We start from the raw sequence: 20,281 nt of genomic DNA on the forward strand, positions 1-20,281 counted from the left end.
ATGGTCAGAGATGAGTGGCACTTTCAGAGTCACTGTGTCACTAGGAAGCTGTAAATCCCACACTAAAACCTGTTCTTCCTGATTCCTCTTTCTCTGCCCTTTCAAATACACCAGGAGGACCTGACATTTTTCCTTGGGGTAAGCAGATGGTCTCAAGATTATTTCAGGCATCCTAGAGCAGTGTTCAAACTTGGGGTCACTCTCAAAGGGAACTGTTAGTGTCTGAAAGCGTGGAGTCCTCAGGGAAGACTTCAGCTGTGAGGGTTCATAGAGTAAGAGACTCAAGTCAGTCCTTGCTCTCCCTCCTCCCTCCCCCTTCCCTCTTCGCATTACTGAATACGGGCGGTCACGGCAGACTGGGCAGGTGGACAACCTGAGGAAAGTGCATGGAAAGGGGACGCAGGGCCCCATGTCTTTACGTTAGTGTATTAGTCAAGGAATACTAGTCAGTGCTGCAGAAACAAACCCTGTCATCTCATTAGTTATGACAAAGGTTTATCAGAGTCAGAGGCTCTTTTTTGTGCAGTGACCAAAGGATCAGGGCTGCTGCCATCCTGCAGCTCAGCCATCCTGGAGTTCCTTGTTTCCAGGTTTGAGGAAGAGGGAGAGGAAACACGTGGCTGGCCCTGGATCAAGGGGTGTGGTGTGTGGTCTCAAGCTCACCTGCTCTTCTCTGTGCTGAGACGATTGCTTCTACAGCGATTGAATCATGATGCTGTCTTCAGTAACATCCTGGTCAATCACCTGAGCTGACTGTACCTGACACGCATGTTGGTGGCTTGTTTTAATAAACATTTAAGGAGTGCTCTGTGCAAGTGCTCTTTCCACAGGGTTGGAAAGCTGACTCAAAGCAGCAGTTCATTCCAAAGAATCACTTGAATTGTGTCATCCAGAAATCATAACTTTTCCACCAGAGTCACTGTTACCCATATGAAGCCTTTGTGCAAATTAGAAACAGGCACCCCTTCCTCAATGTGTTTTACTTCCACCTGTCAGAAAATTGTCATGCTGAGTTTCAGAGCAATACCTTTCACTAGTGTCTCCTGAAAAACTGTCTAAATTTATAAATTGACAATGTCTTCAAAGTGAACGGTGTCCTCTTAGATGTCACCCTGTCATCCTTGTGCAGTACATAACTTGTACAACTGTGTATAACAGCCTTTGTTCCCCTTGCCTCCTACTATTGAATCTTTTTGAAACTCTACAGATATTTCCAGATAAAAATCTTGAAAATCTTTGTAAACCTGGTGGGATATTATTTTTTGGAAGAAGATGATTTCAGTTCTGTTAGGCGACAGGAAGGCGAAGTCTCTTTGCCATCTTCTGAGACGTATATCATCCATCTTTAGTCTGATTTGTTTGAAAACTATTTAACTTCCTCAATTGTTGGTTTCTCTGTTCTTTGACCACTTGCTGCATTTTGAAAATATGGAGTCACCCTGGTACAATAGTCTCTTTTTATTAAAAAATCCTTTTACTCAAATAACTTAAGATTTTAATGAAATATCCAAAGAGTGATAAAATTCTTGCCTGGTAGGATTTTAATGAAATATCTAAAGAGTGATAAAATTCTTGCCCGGGGCCTTAAAATTATTGACATCGTTAGGAAAATAGATTGTTTGAAATAGACCAACCCAACAGGCAATGCTATTGTTTGTAAATTGAACAAATGAGTGGATACATTGTGAAGGACATTTAGTCTTAACTGTAAACCAATTGCTTTTGTTAAAAACAAAACAAAACAAAAAACCCCCACAAAACCTGTTTTGTGACTGCATGTTATCACAGAAGGACCCAAACCTAGAAAAGCCCATTACTATTTCTCTGAGTTAAGGACCCTTGCTAAAAATGCAGGAGCAATCATGTGTGAAGAAAGGATAGTATGTTTTAAAAAATTCCGAGACTGCTCTAATTGCACTTTGATTACTCTCTCTAGGGAGTAATTCTTAGTCCTTCGTAGGAAACTGCACCCAAGTCCGGCCATTTGGTTTTGTGAAAATAAACTTTGTTTAATTTATTGACACGTTATATGTACCTGCCAAATTTTCTCATGCTTTTTCCCTGACATGTGTCTTGCCTGATGGAGTCACTGTAAGGCAGTCCATGTATTTTTAAAGAAATTATGTTTTGCTAAGGAATGTATCAAAACTGTTAAACCATTTGCACCTTGTTCTCATTAGTCTTTGGAATGCAGCTGCCGGAACAGAAGGGGCAGGGGAGACAGAGACGGAGAGGTGGCCCGAATGCTCTCACCTCTTCTGGCAGGAGACCTCTGGGCTCCATTCTGAGCTGCAGGAGCCCGCTTATTCCTTGGGCAGCCACGCCAGGAGGTGCAGTCGGGGAGCCCCATAACCTGAGCCCAAGGCTGCTCTGTTTAGCTAACAAACCAAATAACAAAATGGACCTCAGCTCTCCGTGCAGTCCAGCTTCCCCTTGTCCCACTGTATGTACAACACTGTATGTGATTAAACGTCCAACATTCGGGTTTCCACTGAAAGTACTCGCTAGAGCAAGGCCTGTGTTGGTTCTTTAACAGCAGAGAACACTGAAGAGTGTTCCAAGTTCCTGACGATTCTACTTCCTAACATTTCTGCTCTCCACTGCTGAGACCCATGCCTGCTCTAGGATCCCATGAATCGTGTTTGAACTGGTGCAGGAGCTTCCGCATAGGCCTCCCTGGGCTCTCCAATCCATCCTTTACGTTGTAACCAAAGAGATCTTTGAAAGACACGTGACCTTCTCTTCCCTGCTCGGGACTCATCTGGGGTCCCTGTCACCTCCAGCGTATAATGAAAACTTCTCGGAGTGTTGTTCAACTTCTCTGCGTACCCTTCAAGGTGTGGCCTCTGCCGCCTTGTCCAGCCTAGTCTGACCTTTCTCACCTGTCATTCTATGCTGCAGGAATATAGGACTGATGGTGATTTTGGAAATTTACCTTGCTCTCTCTCACTTCGTACCTTTGCTCTTTCTTCCTTGGATGTCCTCCCTGCGAATGGTCCATCTGGCTAACTCTCCTTAGCCCCATGCCACCTCATTTTGGAAGCCCTCCCTGATTTCCTCTCCTGATTCAGGCGCTCAGCAGTCTGCCCTCCCTTTGAGCTTTATGTAAACACAGCCATCAAAGCAATCGCCTAGGAGCGTAAATACTTGTTGGACTTGGAGCTCCTTGAGGTCGAGGATCATAGCTTTTAATTCACATCTCCATAAACTATCACAAACTGGGTATATAGAAGTTCCATGAATTTAAGGAGAGATTACCAAGGTCAGTCTTCAAACGCCGTTCTTTTCAAAGGCGGGTATCTCTAAATCCGGCAAGTTAACCTAGAATGGAATGGCTTTGGTGAAAAAGCTCAGGTATCTTGGTGAAAAATCAGCTGAACTGCCTTTTCATGTCTGTGCTTGTTGCTTTCTCTCCTATGTTATGTTACATACAAAGTCACCTGAAGGAAGGCACCGCTCAGGGTCACCCCCCACTGCGACGGTGACGCTTCTGAAGTCTGCTGATGACTCGGGGTGGTGCAGGACACGTCAGTTCATCACGCTGCATTTTGTAGTGAAATGTTTTCTCGGTTTCACACTACAGGGCTTATATTTTCTCCAGATTTGGGGACAACTGTATCTTCACTGCTTGGGCATCTTAGTATTGTGGCCTGTGGCCAGTTTTGGCTGAGTGGGCCGGTGAGGGCTCTGTTGCCCCACCCTGCAGGCCGCCCTCGGGAATGCAGCCCCGCCTGGCCACGGTGGGGACATGGGGTAACATGTGAGAGGTCTGAGAGCCTCTGCTGGGATAGGGTCTTCCTCCTCCCGGGTGACAAGGTCCAGCTCCCCCAGCTTCTGGGAGCTGAATGCCTCGGAACTTCAAGAGTGTGGCAAAATGCAGAGCTGTGCAGAGCTGCATTTAGAATCCTGTTTCTGGAACTTACTGCAGGACTTTGGAGAAGTTGCGGAGCCCTTCTGTTTGGTTTTTTGTTTTTTGTACTTATAAAATAGGGCCCAGCCTCCTTGTGGGTTTCTGTGAGATGAAATGTGATGCATATCAGAAGCCCAAAAGTTATTACTCCCAATCGTGCATATCTGTTCCTTCAGTACATTTGAGAAGTCTGTGGAGGCGCAGAAAGGGAGAGTGACTTGGTTTTGCACGCTGGACCAGTGAGATGGCTGTGATGACTAGTATCGCACCGGCGCAGGGAGGGACCCCCGCTGTGTGAGGAGCTTCCATCTACTCCCTTCTCCAGGGGATCTGCTCGGGGGCCCCTCTGGAAAGGGTGGAGGGGGCACACTGCCTGAGTTCTAGTTCTGGCTTTGCCCCCCAACCACCTGTATGACCTCTGGTGAGTCACTTGCCCTCCCTTTGCCTCAGTTTCCAGACTCCTTTGGAAATCGGTGAGGACCAGCCTCACTCACCTCCCAAGGTGTTTGTTGACATAAAAGCAAATAATGTAGGCGTGCAAGTGTTGTTATGAGAACGCCACGGGGTATCTTATGACTGAGAGTAGGGGTGAGTGGGGGGCGGCCTTGTCCTCTCTCTCTCCCTTCCTTCCATGAGCAAGCTATTTAATCATCATAGCCACAAAGAAATAAACTAGGAGCACGGGGGAGAAGCATTTCTGTTAAAATGATTGCTCGTTGATGTGGTCATACCCGTTTCCAGAGCTTCTGAGGAGAGACTTTGAAGTTGGTTTACCACTTGACACCTGTTCTGCTGTCAGGTGCTGGACTAGGGGCTGGTCAGATCTGAGTTTCACAAGTCCATGAGTCAATTTATTCCTCAGCTCTTAGATGACGCTCTTCAGGATAACCACATTTTACAGGTGAAAATCTCTTGACTCTGTTAAAAATGCAGGTGGAAAAGACTGGAAGGTAATGTACCAAAATGTTGACTGATGGTTCATGCTTGAGTTCTCAGTGAGTTTTTCTTTTTTTCTTTCTACCCTTCTTCTGTACCTGGCAACCTTTCAAGAATGAGTTTTGTTGTTTGGAATCCAAAAAATATATGCACCTCCTCACGCAAATTGAATGTAATGCTATTTCAGATTGGAAAAATAGGGATTTTGAAAGTTTGTGATCTACCAGTATACTGAAGAGGCCTAGTGTATCTAGAAAATTCCCAAAGGCAAGCTGGGCCCACCCAGGTGGAGACTTCCCTTGAGCTCAGCACAGGGCCCCCCTCCATTCTCTCCCAGCTGCTCGGAGCTGGGCCAGTGGCCACAAGGCTCCCCTGCAGGCCAGGCCTTACTTACGGAGCAGGGAGTTTGGTGAACATCACATACCAGTTTCGGTGGGTCTGGAGGATTAATGAGCTGCTAAAACTCGCCTTCTTCATCTCCTGATGCTTCCTTTCGAACGACAGAGTCCAAATACAACCTACCACAGCCATGTCCCACCTCCCACTGTACTTCTGATTTGTTTGCTTAAACACACGCTCCCAGGCAGCGCCTCTGTTCCTAGTATTGCTTCTCAGAGTTTAAGCCAAAAGGTGCCAGAAAACAGCTTTATGAAAGAGCTCAGCAACCTCAGAGCATGAAAATGACTCCAGAATGACCCTGTTTCCAGGTCTCCCTGTCAATTAAACTTTGAAATTACTCTAAATTGTTAATCCTAACGTGTAAATACTTGAATCAATCAGAATCAATCAGTTAAAAAACCTGAAATCCTTCCCTTTCTCAAGCAAATCTCCCTTTCTAACCACCCCATTTCGGACTGTTTCTGTGGTGGAGAATTTCCTTGCATTCCCCTAATACAGGCGTTTCTTAACTCCTTACCTTCTCGCTTCCACGTAGGCCTCATCATCTCACCACCAGATGACTGTAATTGGTCTCCCTGCTTCTGGGCTCTTCTCCCTCTGTACACTTCCACCAGATCAATCCTGCTGGAAAATAGAGTTGATGGGGTCACTCCCAATCCACAACTTCATTGATCTCCCATGGCCCTCGCTGAATGGAGCAGGTCGGTGAGCCCTTCCCAGTGCAGTTCCCGGCCTCACGGCCACCTCCAGACCACGCACTCCCGGCAGAGAGTGGCTGTGGACCATCATGCCAAGGGCCTTGTGCCTTCTCCCTGAGCCTTTGCTCAGACACTGCCCTTAACCTTTGTCCACTCGCCCCTCACAGGCCACAGCCTGCTCGTTCTCAGCTTGGGTGCTGTCTCCTCATGAATTCTGTATTTATTACATACCTTCCTCCCTAACTCCATCCCCACCCCCGCCCCGATGAAAATCAATTTGTCTTTATTTCCTTCCTCTGAGGTCCATTAGCATGCTAGGAATTTGTTCTTCTCTTGCTTTAGCAATGTATGAAACAATGTGGGGATTCGTCTGCTCAGCTGATTGTAAGATCCACGGAGGGGCCAAGGCTACCTCACTCTTTTGGGTTTCTCCATACTCTCTAGCTGAGTGCCTTGAACCTCCTCTGTTTGTTGAATGTAACTGAATAATGAGATTCAAAAATGACTTTTAATGAGGCATCTAGAATAGGTTTAAGAAATATACGAGTTGTTTCTTACCGTCCCTCGTGAAGAGTGGAAAACATTCTATGCTATCCCATTTTAGTATCGATAGAGTGCTGTGAAATGATAGTTTTGCAGCTACTTAAGATGTTGAGGCCTGGACATCTTTGCTACTTTCCAACTTGAGTAAACTTTCTCTAAAAAGCCGAATAATTTTGGTTCCATGAGAAAATGGGGGCATGGGGGGATAGAGATATGTAAGGGTTTTGGTGTTGGCCCAACACGGGGTCAGATCTTGGCTCTTGAGAAGTTATTGCATCTTTCTGATAGGACTTCAGGTTCTCCATTGGCAAAATGTTGATAATATCTGCCTAAGCTGTTGTGAGGATTGCAGGATGATGGATGGAAGCATCTAGGACAGTGCCAGGCACACAGGCATGCCCAAAGTGCAATAATGGGTTATTATTTTCCTAGCCATTACACACGGTTCAGTTTGAAACTGGGGCATCTGTTAAGTGCAGCTGCAGACTGTAAACCAACTTTACATATTTCAAAGGCTCACCTTGCACAATGGCTTTTATTAAAATGTGAGATTGTTCATAAAGCAGAGGATTATTTGACAGCTGACTCTGAAAATGGGGCTTGAGCTCACGCAGAAGGGCCAGGTGTGCTGCTATGCTGTGCTGGGCATTTCTTCCTCAGCAGGTGAGCTTTTCAGGCCAGAACAAGCAGATGTGTGGTTTTCTGGGATGAGAAGGCAGGATGGGGCCCTGTTTGCTCTTTTGTAGTGTGTGGCTGGGCCCTGGAACTGTGCTAATGGAGCTCTCACATGTGCGTGGCTTAAAAACAGAACTGTAAAAAATTCATCACTCTGATTGTGTCTCTATGGGGGAAAAGACTAAGAAAGGACCAGAGAAGAGAATGGGATCAATTAGATAACTGGTAGTTGAGTACTTATCATGTACTAGGCACTGCTTTTGGGTGCTGGGGGCAGTGAGGGGAGTGGTGGTGCAGAATATAAAGATGATAAGATATATAGTCCCACCTGAGTCAGGGCTTTTTTTTTTTTTTTTTTTTTTTTTTTTTTTGCGGTACACGGGCCTCTCACTGCTGTGGCCTCTCCCATTGTGGAGCGCAGGTTCAGCGGTCATGGCTCATGGGCCCAGCCGCTCCGCAGCATGTGGGATCTTCCCAGACCGGGGCACGAACCCGTGTCCCCTGCATCGGCAGGTGGACTCTCAACCACTGTGCCACCAAGGAAGCCCCGAGTCTGGGCTTTTAAAAAATATATATATGTATGTTTGAGTCCTGGACTCTTAAAAATATGGTAAAAGTTTTGGACTTTCTCCAAGGAAAATGTGTACATACACATACCATTTTACATACAATTCCAGGGGGCTCATGGATCCCTTGAAGTTCATTTAAGGCTACTAAGAAACCTTTATTTAGTAATTACAATCTAGTGAAAAACATGAACACGGACATTGGATTCAGAAACACCTGGTTCAAATTTGGTTCCACCCCTTTGCCAGCTATGTGTCTCACTGAATGAATGATCTTGAATAACTTAACCTTTCTAAGCCTCAGACATCTCATGTAGATGAGAATAACAGCAGCATCTCATGGGGTTGTAGTGAAGATGAAATAATAAACAAAGCGATTAGCACAGTGCCTGGCATGTGGCAAATGCTCAATAAATGATAACACATAATTGTTACTAGTGAGCCTGTTATAAGGGAGCCATGAAAGTACAGCAGGAGATTAATTCCTATTAGCATCTGGGAGGAGAATATGAACCACAGTTTTCAGTGGAGGTCCTTGTTACATGAAGGAATATGAAGAACAACATGGTGGTTTTTTTTTTTTTCTGTATAAACAACACATTTATGGTAACTGTCTTCTGCCCATTGGTAAAAAAGGGCTACCACAATGGCATTCCATAAGGGTGTTTCTGTGGTTATGTGCTCCATGAAGATGACCTCATTGGAGGCAATAAATCTCACAATGACTGCTAAATACTAACAGTGTTATAGTCCATCAGCAATAATGAAGAAAAAGAAGGATAAATGATAACAGTTATGAGCTTCTGAGGGGTTACCATGAGCCAGGCATTGTGCTAAGTGCCTCACATTTGTGTGGGTTGCAGTGTCCTTTCTGATGAAGCTTGACCACTTAGAAGAGCCGAAGTCAAACGTAAAGCACTTTTACTGGGTGTAGCTGGAAGTCAGCAGGCTGTGTGTGTGTGTGAGTGTGTGTGCGTGCACGTGCACACACTCATGCAGGCTAGCAAAAACAGAGCTTCTTTTTATCAGCCTTCACTCATTTGACTGCTTTCTGAGCCACGAGTTCAAACATTTTGGAATGTGCCTGTTGAACAGGAAGGTTTATCACGCAGAGTGTAAGATTACAACCACAAGATTCAGAAAGATTCTGAGCTTGGGGGAGAGTTACAGTTAACCTCCTAAAGAGCACAGATGAAAGCCGTTCCCATGGTTACAATCAAAGACACTTTAGGCCACTCTTTCCCCAGAGGAAAAGTTGCTTTTTACGGCATGTTTTAAAGTTTTATTTCAAAACAGTCCGCATCTTTAAGCAGAATGTAGTATGCTCCCCAGGCTTTCCCTTGCAATGTGTTTCCAGTTTTCTCAAGCGTGTTACCACGTTTCTGGATGTGCCATGAGTTGCTACCCTCACTAGATTCGCACTCAGGAGGATTTAGCCTGACGTTCTTGTGCTCGTAGCAGGAACGCTCTCCCAAACCTCCTTGCTCTTTTCATTCTGAGAGGAGAGTTCAGAGGCAGCATTATTATGTGTGAAGAGATGAAGAGATTATCTTTATCGTTCTCTCACTTTTCAGTCAAGGAAACCGAGGCCCAGAGAAGAGATGAAACCCAGTTCTACCCAGTACTCTTGACTACACCCAGCACTCCACCGCTCCTAAAACTCAAGAAACCAGTTTCTCACCCACATCCTGGGTTGGAATGCTTCCTCATTGTGTCCTAGGTCTCTGCGCACACAGGGGTTTATCTATGTGTGTGCATTTTAATTTAAGCGCTTAAAGTTATTTACAAAACAGATAAAGAGTCACAGATGTAGAAAACAAACTTATGGTTACCAAGGGGGGAAAAAGGGGGGGAGGGATAAATTGGGAGATTGAGATTGACATATACACACTACTATGTATAAAGTAGATAACTAATAAGGACCTAACTGTATAGCACAGGGAACTCAGTACTCTGTAATGACCTATATGGGAAAAGAATTTTAAAAAGAGTGGGTATATGTATAACGGATTCACTTTGCTGTACAGCAGAAACTAACACAACATTGTAAATCAACCACAGTCCAACAAAAATTAATTTAAAATGAAACAAAAAAATATAAGTGCTTAAATATCATGTCTTTCCCCAAGATGTAGAAACTGCAACTAGTTGCCTTTCAATAATATCCTTTAATTGAGCACCTCGGGGTTGCAGGGAATGACTAATAGTCTGATAGCACCTGATAGGTGTTACAGTACTGCTGTGGTCAGTTTGCAACTATGTTTGCCTGGAATTGCAAGGTTAGTGAAACTTACATCTCTCTTCCTCTGCCTGCTTCACTCCCAGTGTAGTCTGTTTTCCTGGGTCTCACTGTCCCCTGAGCACAACCTTCAGCTTGCCTTGGATTTTGTTGTTTAAAGAGCATTTTATGTGCTTTCTCCACCATAATATGCCTTCTGACAACGACTAGATGAAAGCTTGGAGTTTGACCAGTACATCTCACAGGACTGTTGTAGTGACCTTCTCACCTGTCGCAGTGCCTGCAGTCTGTTTCTTTTTTATTTATTTATTTATTTTGGCTGTGCCATACAGCATGTAGGATCTTAGTTCCCTGACCAGGGATCGAACCTGCGCCCCCTGCATTGGAAGGCAGATTCTTTACCACTGGACCCCCAGGGAAGTTCCCTGCAGTCTGTTTCTTGACCAGTCTTTGCTGCTGTGCTGGTTGTGCTCTATATTAAGAACAGAGCCAATCTTACCAGCCACCTGTTAAAAACCCTGTAAGTTTCCCTGTTGCCTAGAGCAGGGGCGGCAGATGATTTTATTTCAGATGTCAATTCCAGTTATTTGGTAGTGGCTGTCTGAAGTGTGGGCTGCCTGCAGTGTCATAAAGTGCCATGATTTGTAATGTCTGACGTATAGGGAGAGGCACTGATAGCAGATGTGCCGTGTCCTCCCTAGCCAAGAGGGCAAAGTGTCAACTGTAAAAAAAAAAAAAAAAAAAAAAAATTATTTATTTTATTTATTTAATTTTGGCTGCGTTGGGTCTTCGTTGCTGCATGCGGACTTTCTCTAGTTGCAGGGAAAGGGGACTACTCTTTGTTGCGGTGCATGGGCTTCTCATTGCCGTGGCTTCTCTTGTTGCGGAGCATGGGCTCTAGGCGCATGGGCTTCAGTAGTTGTGGCGTGTGGGCTCTAGAGCGCAGGCTCAGTAGTTGTGGCGCACGGGCTTAGTTGCTCCGCGGCATGTGGGATCTTCCTGGACCAGGGCTTGAACCCATGTCCCCTGCATTAGCAGGCGGATTCTTAACCACGGCACCATCAGGCAAGCCCCAAAGTGTCAACTTCTAAACATGGCATGTCAGACTCTTCCTGATCTGGTTTCTGCCCACCTATCACTTACCCCTCCCCAGCTGGCTTCCTCACTCTGTGCACTGCTTCCCTAACACCCCTGCCGTCACGCCGACATGGCTTTGTATCTGCCGAATTTCTGCCTGAAATCCCTTGCCTCCTCTTACTTCTCCATTGCCTTCTCACCCTTCAACATCAATTAAGTATAACTGCCTTTGAACCCTCCTCACCCTTTTGCCACAGAGCCAGACCCCACAAAATCACTTTGTTCTTTTTTTAGTTACTCATTGCATTTTGCATATATATAATATTGCTAACACATTATAGTATAATCATTTAATCATATATCTGCTCTTCTACTAGGTGGTTGGTAGGAAAATCAATGTTGATCGAGTTCCTTCAGCATCCTAAATACACTGGGAAGAGCTGCCCATCCAAAAAGCCTAGTGCAGTAGAATGAAGGTAGGGTTTTGAAGCTGACTTCCTGGCTTGAGCCCTGCTTTTTTACTAAGGAGAGGACATGTCATTTCTCTGAGTCTTAGGCTATTCATGTTGTAAATTGGGAATCATAATACTATGCCAGGTTGTTGAGTGGTTTAGAAATAGGATTTCTAAAATGTGAGCATACAATAGTAAGTCCTCAATAAATGGTGACTATTATTGGTTATCTACTTTAATCTCAATTTTGTGAGGCACAGTAGGAATTAATTTTAAATGCTGAAACTGAACCTCAAATTATTTCCTTAGGGTCATAGATCAAATAAATTACTGAGTTAGAATTTAAACTCAGGTCCTAGTGGCGTCAGGGCCTCCTTCTTATATCATGCGTTTTTATAAAAAATGGCAATGGTCTCAAACATACAAAAAAATGTGAAAACAGTATAAAGAATTCTGTATCTCCTCCACCTCAGATTTTCCAGTTGTTAATATTTCACCTCCATTTCCGGTCACCCTCTCTTTCTCTCTACACATGCACGTGGCCACACATGACACACATCTTTTTTCTGACATGCTCATCACCACTAATGTTGCCCCAAACAAGGACCTCTCCTCCTGCATTATCATTGTATAAGCATCCCAATCAGGAGATCAGCATCGATACTACGGTACTCACTGTACAGTCTATAGACCCCATTTAGACTTATCCGAGCATTCCAACAATGTCCCCTTTTCCTTTCTGGTCCAGGATCCTATCTAGGAACATGCATTCTATTTAGTTATCTTACCGCATCAGTATCCTTTAACCTGGAAACATTCCTCCATCTCTTCCCTGCGTCTCATGCCCTTGAAAGACCTTTCATTCTGTAGGACAACCTTTTACTTTGGTCTGTCCATCGTTTCCTCATAATTAGACTCAGGCCATGCACTGAGATATTCCTGGTGTATCACGTCAAGAGACACATGATGATGACCTGTCTTATCACTGGTGATGTTAGCCTTGATCATCTGGTCATGATGGGGTCTTCCAGGTGTCTCCACTGTACAGCTGCCATTTTCCCTTTGTATTTAATTACTATGGTATACAGTACTATACTGATATCCTGTTCCTCATCAAAATATCACCCATCAACCTTATCATCCATGGTCGACTCCCACCTGCATGCACCACCACCATGGTTGCTGAATAGAAATAATCTATTTCCACCATTTCTGTATTTATTACTTGTCTCTCTACTGTATGAAAGGGGGTTCCCTTCTCCTCCATTTATATATGTATGTTCAGTATGGACTCATGGTTCTATTTTAACCAATGGGTTATAACCTGTTAACTATCATTTTAATCCTCAAATTGTTCCTGATTTGTTTCTTCAAGCTGGCTCTGTCCTCTTGACAGATGCCCATCATTTATTAAGCATTTCCTTATATTCTGACACAGATGTCCCAGGATCATCTTGTATTTGCTCCAACTCTGAAATCAACTTTTCTTCAAATTGTTCTGATTCATTTTAGTGGAGGGTGATATTTAGAAACCAAAATTTGATTGCTGTCCGTGCTCATTGCTTCTGTATGCACACACACAGTCGTGTCTATAAGTATGTATATATACACACACAAATACAGAAAAAATAAATATTTTATCTATTTTTTATTTAAAAACCCGTCACTTTACGCCAACACTTCTAATTCCAATCCAACACCTCAGAGGTCTTTCCAGCCTTCTTTCCATGTTCAGAAATCCCTTCTCAGAGTGAGAAACCTGACTCCTTTTATTCTCACTATATTTACTTATTTGTTCAGTGTAACTAATCTTCCTGACTATCTGGCTGCCTCTTCTGTCTGCCACCTCCGTACCTACAACCTCTTACTGCCTGCTTTCTTGGCCCTTGGGGATGCTGCCACCAATGTCTTCATAAGGCATAAGGGCTTCTTCTTTTGCCTCCCCACATTTCTGAGGGCTGAGTACCAATGTTAAGAAGTGGAGATAAGAAGTAATGGATATGTACTTTTAGGCAGGGAATATGTGCTTTCTCTTTTCCCCACCCAACACGGTACATGTTATAATAGGAACTTTATGAATGCTGTATGAATGAATGAATAAATGGATCAATGAACAAATGGAAGAGTAAACAAACTTGTACTACTATTGTGCATTGTTTCTCTTGTGAATGTTATGTTGGGATTATCAGAGGATGAGAATAGAATAGGTAAGACCAAAGCATCTTCTCTATCCAGGAAGTCTTTTGTCTCTTTTCACCCTTGTAAGCAGCTTTGGAAGGCTACAGGGGAAGGGGGCAGATATGGGAATACCTGCTCAAGCAGCCAGAGAAGCTAAATGAAACTCTGGAGTCAGTTGACAGATGAGGCCACCAGCTTGTCTTTGTATCCAGCACAGCTCCAGGGGACTCTTTAACCAGGAGGTATAATGATATAATGATGGGAACAAGTGCAAGACACAGTCTGAGCTTTGGCTGCTTCATTTTGTTTGAGATTCGTGTGTGTGTGTGTGTGTGTGTGTGTGTGTTAGAGCTAATACAAGGCAACACTCTAGAGTAAATAGTTCTTGTCCCCCTATGTGATTTCTGAAATTCTATTTGGCTTGCAGTATTTCATGACATTTTTGTCCAACTCCATTGGGATGTGCAACTTTATGGCAACTATGTTGACAGTTGCTAGACAGTTGCTAGTGCTTTAGAATCCTCTCTAGTAGTGTGCAACTGGAAAAAAATGTGCGTATTAGTTTTGTGAATACTTAAAACCCATTACCATTCCATTAGAGTTTTCACCAATGCTTGCATGGTACCTGCATGTACTACATGACAATACATAAAATTGCCTTATTTTGTTAGAATCACTTTCACAACAGATTCTGTTGGGTGACCACTCAAAGTATCCCCATCTGTCTTGCCCGTTGCCCACTGTGGTGACCAAAGAAACCTGATCCTTGACTTCGCAGCTCCTCTTGCTGCTGGGTGTGGCTTATGACCTGATTCCAGTTAGTGAAAAAGTTTATGGGAAGTAGCTTTCACTTTTCCTTTGTCTGGTTGCAGAAGGTTCCCGAGCACCTGAGGCCGCTGACACTGTGTTCTCTCAATGGGCTTTCTCTCCCTGAGTGTTGTCTAGGTTGGGGATGGTCTCTGCCTTCAATCCTGAAGGACTCAAGGTTTAGAGTAGTGGGGGCACCAAGAGGAGAAAAAGAGCTAGGGGAAGAGCCAAGGGAGAGGATGAGGAAAGGGATGGAGTCTGACAGAAACTTGAGGGAGGCCCACCCTTGGCACCTCAGGCTTCTTAGAGGTTCAGAGATGCACACCCAGGTCCACTCCATCGTTCATGCCCTTGTGTGCCTTTTGCATTGAGCTGGTCCTCTAACTGCCCTTTGCAGCCGTGGGCTCTGTGCAGTGTGACTCACAACCTGAGGATGTGGGTCTTTTGTAAGCCTTTTGGTCTAAGAGCAGGTTGTTGTAAAGACCGAGATAATACAGATAAAGAGGTAAGAGCTGTGCCTTGTACATAGTCAGTGCTCAATAAATGTTGAGTATTCATATCTACAAATCTACCAGTGTACGGATTTTCTACCTTTATGAAAAGCCGAAGGCCCCATGGAGAACACTTTTCATCCAGGTTAATGGAAACGTATGGTGTTTATTTCTTCAGTGGTTTGAGAAGAGAAAGAGGAGGTCACTTTGCAAAGATGATAGTGAGCCAAGAATTTTATTTTTGTGAATCTCATTTTTTTTTGGTAAAGGGCTGTCTTCTACCAGAAATCAGGAATGGAATTAATACCCATCGTGTGTGTATATCTGCCTGTTCTCTCCTAACACCTCCTCATTCCCTAGGACTTTGCCAGCATCTGGGAGGTCCAGTAAGAAATGCTCTTTAAATCCTCTGCTTTCTTCCAGAAGCCCAAGGGGTTTAACAAGTTCTGATTTTAGCTAAAACATATAAACCTAAAAAGAAAAAAGTACAACTTCTGTAACTCGGTTTTTTATGCCAGAAATCTTTCTGTGTTTGTCAGGTAACAAAGGAGAACTGGAATCTTTTGTTATTGGTTATTGGGCAGTTGATATAAAGCAGGATATTTGTTCAGAGATAAGAGTGGGCTGCCTTTAACATTTTATAAAGTCATGTTTTATCAAAGGAGTGGGTTTTACACTATCAGAATAAAGTTAATATCAGTACATTTGAATTTCCAGAGTGAAGACTGTATTGAAAAAGTACAGTTGGAAAGAGGTAATTTAAAAAATTTCCCTTTAAGCTAAACATCTGAGGAGAAGTAGAGAAAAATCATGAATGAAATCAGAGATCACTTGGATATGATGAATTATGAACACGCAGCTCAGTGAAGTCATTTCATTCCAGCTGCTCATCTGTGGTCATAATTAAACTGGAAATTCAGCCTCCTGCTTTTTTTTTTTTTTTTTTTTTTTTTGCGGTACGCGGGCCTCTCACTGTTGTGTTCTCTCCCGTTGCGGAGCACAGGCTCCGGACTCGCAGGCTCAGTAGTTGTGGCTCACGGGCTTAGTTGCTCCGCGGTATGTGGGATCCTCTCGGACCGGGGCACAAACCCGTGTCCCCTGCATCGGCAGGCAGACTCTCAACCACTGCGCCACCAGGGAAGCCCCAGCCTCCTGCTTTTCTTTTGGGGGTGGTGGTGATCTCGTAACAGTGACTTCAGTCCCTTAGAATCAAATGCTGTTTAAAACTATTTCTGGGGCTTCCCTGGTGGCGCAGTGGTTGAGAATCCGCCTGCCGATGCAGGAGACACGGGTTCGTGCCCTGGTCCGGGAAGATCCCACATGCCGCGGAGCAACTAAGCCCGTGAGCCATGGCCGCTAGGCCTGTGCGTCCGGAGCCTGTGCCCCGCAACGGGAGAGGCCACAACAGTGAGAGGCCCGCATACCGCAAAAAAAAAAAAAAAAACAAAACTATTTCTGGTACTCAAAGGAATAAATTTAGCTCAATAAGGCTATTTTTCTAAAACCATTCCACTCATTGTTTAAATTATTTTTCTTTCACTTTAATGACATTATAGGAGATTTGGCTCAAATTTTGAAAAGCTCCTTAGAGGCAGAGGAAAAAAAATGTAAATTAGCATTGGTAAATCTTTTTTGATGGAGGATATAACAGTAGTTGAAATTTTGGTATCAGTTGAAATTCCAAAGGTTTCTAGAATTGAAGCAAGCAACAGTGGGGCACGGAGAATACTCAGTTTATGATGGTAAAGTCAGTAGCTTATGAGCAAGCAGTGGAGAAAATCCTCACAGTTGAAATTAGGCATTGGCCACTAGATTCAGCTCTATCCTGTCTGCGTGTCTTGCTTGGCCACTTGCTGCTCTGAAGGACAAAAGTACTCCTTTCTGTGGCTGCTTAGGTGGGAAATGCTATTGGGTAGGAGGGCTGGGGCTAGGGAGAGGTGATGGGAACCATTTCCTCCTCATTACCCACAGCATGAGACAGGTCCACATTTAGAGAAGGAAAGGTTCCCAGAAATCTTGACACAGCAAGACCTTGGCATTGAAAACCTAGCATGGAGTCTAAGATACCTCAGCACCAAGTTTTGGGGCCCAAGGCAATGGAATATCAATAAATACAGTGAAGTGCCTGGTAATTCCACAGCAATTCACAAGGCCCTTGACAGCTCCCAGGCCTGTTGGTAACTCCGTATAGGACGTAAAAAGCATGCTTGTGCCCTAGAGATGGGATGCTGGGCTGCTTTTCTGAAGGAGATGGAGCGCAGCTGTGCCTGGAGACCTGCTCTTTGGACCCTTGGCCCCGTGCAAGTTGTTGCCAGTTCACCTGCTGAAACTCAAAGCAGGAATCCCGGGCTGCATTTCATGTGTTCCTGGAGGGGTTCAGGGAGGGCATGCACTTCAGGTGGTGGCCAGTGTTTTATTTACAGATTCACCAGAACTTCCAGTTCTTTCCCCCAACTTGAAGCTAAGAGAAGAGGACGAGTTTTGTGTGAACTACTGCTTGGGGGTAATTTGACCTCAAAGATGACAGCTCAGGGTAATCCTAGCCAGCCCCTGATCCTTCCAAAGGGGCTATGAAAACAGCACTTGGTTGTTGTTTATGCAAAAGGAGGGAAGGGGCGTGTTTGGAGGGAGAAATTGTGCAACAGATTAATGCATGTCGAGCAGCTGATGTCAGCTGGCTGGTGGAGATTAACATGGTGTACAGCACCCCTGTTGTCTTTTTACCTTAATTAATTAGATGAGACATTTAATATGTTGAAACATCAAGCCGAACATCTGGGGTTTTATGGGTAGTGGCATTTATCCAGCTGTTTACTCTCCCTGCTTTCCGAGGAAGATCCATGCTCATTGGGTCCTGTTCACTCTTAAATTTAGTCAGTTCAGAGGCCACAGGATCCCTAACTCCAAGCGTTTTGATCGTGGTTAGAGAAGTGTCTCGTCTTCTGAGTGATCAACTTGAATTTTCCTCAGAAAGGAATTTGATATGATGAGAAGAACATCTCAAGGAGTTAGCAGAACTGGCCCTGGCCCAGGTTTTACCACTGATTGTTCTGTGAGATTGAGGGCATCTTGAATGCCCCCTTGGCCTTGTTTCCTTATTTGGGTATTGCGGGGAGGCGAATAATTTCTGCCCTGCTTAGCTCTTAGGGTGGCAGGAAGAAGGAGACCATATGGAAGAGCTCTGTAAACTGCGCGTTTTACAAATTGTTCACCCAGCCACCCAAAACTATTTTAGGAAGCTTGTAGGTGTTCCAGGCATTGTGCTTAGCTGGTTATATAATAGTGAACAAGATACCCCCCGACTCCCCATACCAAGGAGCCCAGTCTGGGCAACAAACAAGCATTTTGTAATATTGTGGGATAAATGCTGTGATAAGAATAATTACAGTGTGCTCGGCAACAACGCAATCTTAGGTTAGGGGTGAGGTGGTGGGTCAAAGACAGTTATTATTTAAAAATAGGGATTACAGAGGCTTTTTTTTTTTTTTTTTCTTTTTTTGGCAATGCCTGGAAGAGAGGCTTGGGAAGATTTGCTGCTGAGCACAGCTGTTGGGTTTTATCTGAAATGCACGCAGTACTCGCTCGATTTCTTGAGAAGAGAGTGAAACTCCGGTTAAGTATGTGAGCTTGCTGCTTTTTGGCGGGACCCTAAAAGGCCCCATGGGAACAAGCCCGGTGCAGCTGACACAGATTTCAGGCTTCAGAGTGTGAGAAGGAAAGCTTCCTTTGGTTGCTGGCTCTGCACTTATCATCAGCTTAAATCAAGATCCTGTTTTGTCCCAGGTGGTTGGATTAAAGCCGTGTTGGCCTTGGGGAAACTCTTGCTGAAGCAGATACATGCTTGTTTCAGGTAGGCCCTGCCTCTTAGGGATTTGTTTTAATATTTCTTTAATTAAAAAAATTTAAATCTGCAGAAATGAGAATAGTGATGAACCCCCGTCAATAATTATCTTCCAGCATCAATAATTATCAAGATTTTGTCACATTTGGTTCATCCATCAATTCCAGGCATCATGTCATTTCACCCCTACGTACTTCACCGTGCTTCTCTAAACGTGTGGACACTATATTATGTAACCACAATGCCATGATCACATCTACAGAGGATTTTTAGAAACTTGTTCTTGCTCTTTTTCCTCTCCAACATTTTATTATGAAAAATTTTGAGCAGACTTCCCTGGTGGTGCAGTGGTTAAGAATCTGCCTGCCAATACAGGGGACACAGGTTCAAGCCCTGGTCCGGGAAGATCCCACATGATGCCAAGCAACTAAGCCCGTGCACCACAACTACTGAGCCTGCACTCTAGAGCCTGTGAGCCACAACTACTGAAGCCCGTGCACCTAGAGCCCATGCTCCTCAACAAGAGAAGCCACTGCAGTGAGAAGCCTGTGCACTGCAACGAAGAGTAGCCCCCGCTCGCCGCAACTAGAGAAAGCCCACGTGCAGCAAAGAAGACCCAACACAGCCAAAAAAAAAAAATAAAAATAAATAAAATGTTTTTTAGCATATGACAAAGTTGAGAATTTGTAAGTGCACGGCTGTATGTCCACCGCCTAGACGCTATCATCCACATCGACACACCTCTCCATCTAGTCCTCCCATTATCCCTCCATCCGTCAGTCCATCTCGTTTATGTATTTCAAAGTAAATCACATACATCAGTAAACTTCTCCCCTAAATAGTTCAGCATTCGTGTCATTAACAGTTTAATGTTGGTTTCCTTTTTCTTTTGAGATAAATTTACAATGACATGCACAGATCTTGAGGTGTTGGCTGAATTTTGACAAATTCATGTGCCTGTGTAACTCCAATCCCTATCAAGATGTAAAAACATACCTGCACCCCAGAAAGTTCCTGCATACTCCTTCCCAATCATTCTGTTATCTCTCTCTCCTTGTGGTAACCACTGAGCTGATTTTTTTTCTACTATAGGTTAGTTCCTACTGTTCCAGAATTTCATATAAATGGAATCGTAAAGTATGCACTCTTTTTTTTTTTGTTTGCGGTATGCGGGCCTGACTGTTGTGGCCTCTCCCTGTTGTGGAGCACAGGCTCCGGATGCGCAGGCTCAGCGGCCACGGCTCACGGGCCCAGCTGCTCCGCGGCATGTGGGATCTTCCCGGACCAGGGCCCGAACCCGCGTCCCCTGCATCGGCAGGCGGACTCTCAACCACTGTGCCACCAGGGAAGCCCAAGTATGCACTCTTGATATTGTTCACCCAACAAAAGTGTTCGTGGGAATCATCCATGCTGCTTTGTGGCTGCAAGTAGTTTGCTTCTTTTTATTGCTGATTAGTATTCCATTGAAT

The 20,281-nt window shown here is 44.4% G+C and overlaps 1 protein-coding gene across 1 annotated transcript in view; it reads left to right on the top strand.

Moving 5' to 3' along the window:
- Positions 1-4,184: 4,184 nt before the first annotated feature.
- SAXO1 (stabilizer of axonemal microtubules 1) overlaps positions 4,185-20,281 on the top strand; it is a 56,247-nt gene continuing 40,150 nt past the window's right edge. Inside the window, exon 1 of the mRNA XM_059072937.2 lies at positions 4,185-4,331. The gene's annotated coding sequence lies outside the window, so the exon portion shown is untranslated. The remainder of the gene's footprint in view (positions 4,332-20,281) is intronic.

The sequence above is a fragment of the Kogia breviceps genome, chromosome 8 (assembly GCF_026419965.1).
Source record: "Kogia breviceps isolate mKogBre1 chromosome 8, mKogBre1 haplotype 1, whole genome shotgun sequence".
Lineage (NCBI taxonomy): Eukaryota > Metazoa > Chordata > Mammalia > Artiodactyla > Physeteridae > Kogia > Kogia breviceps.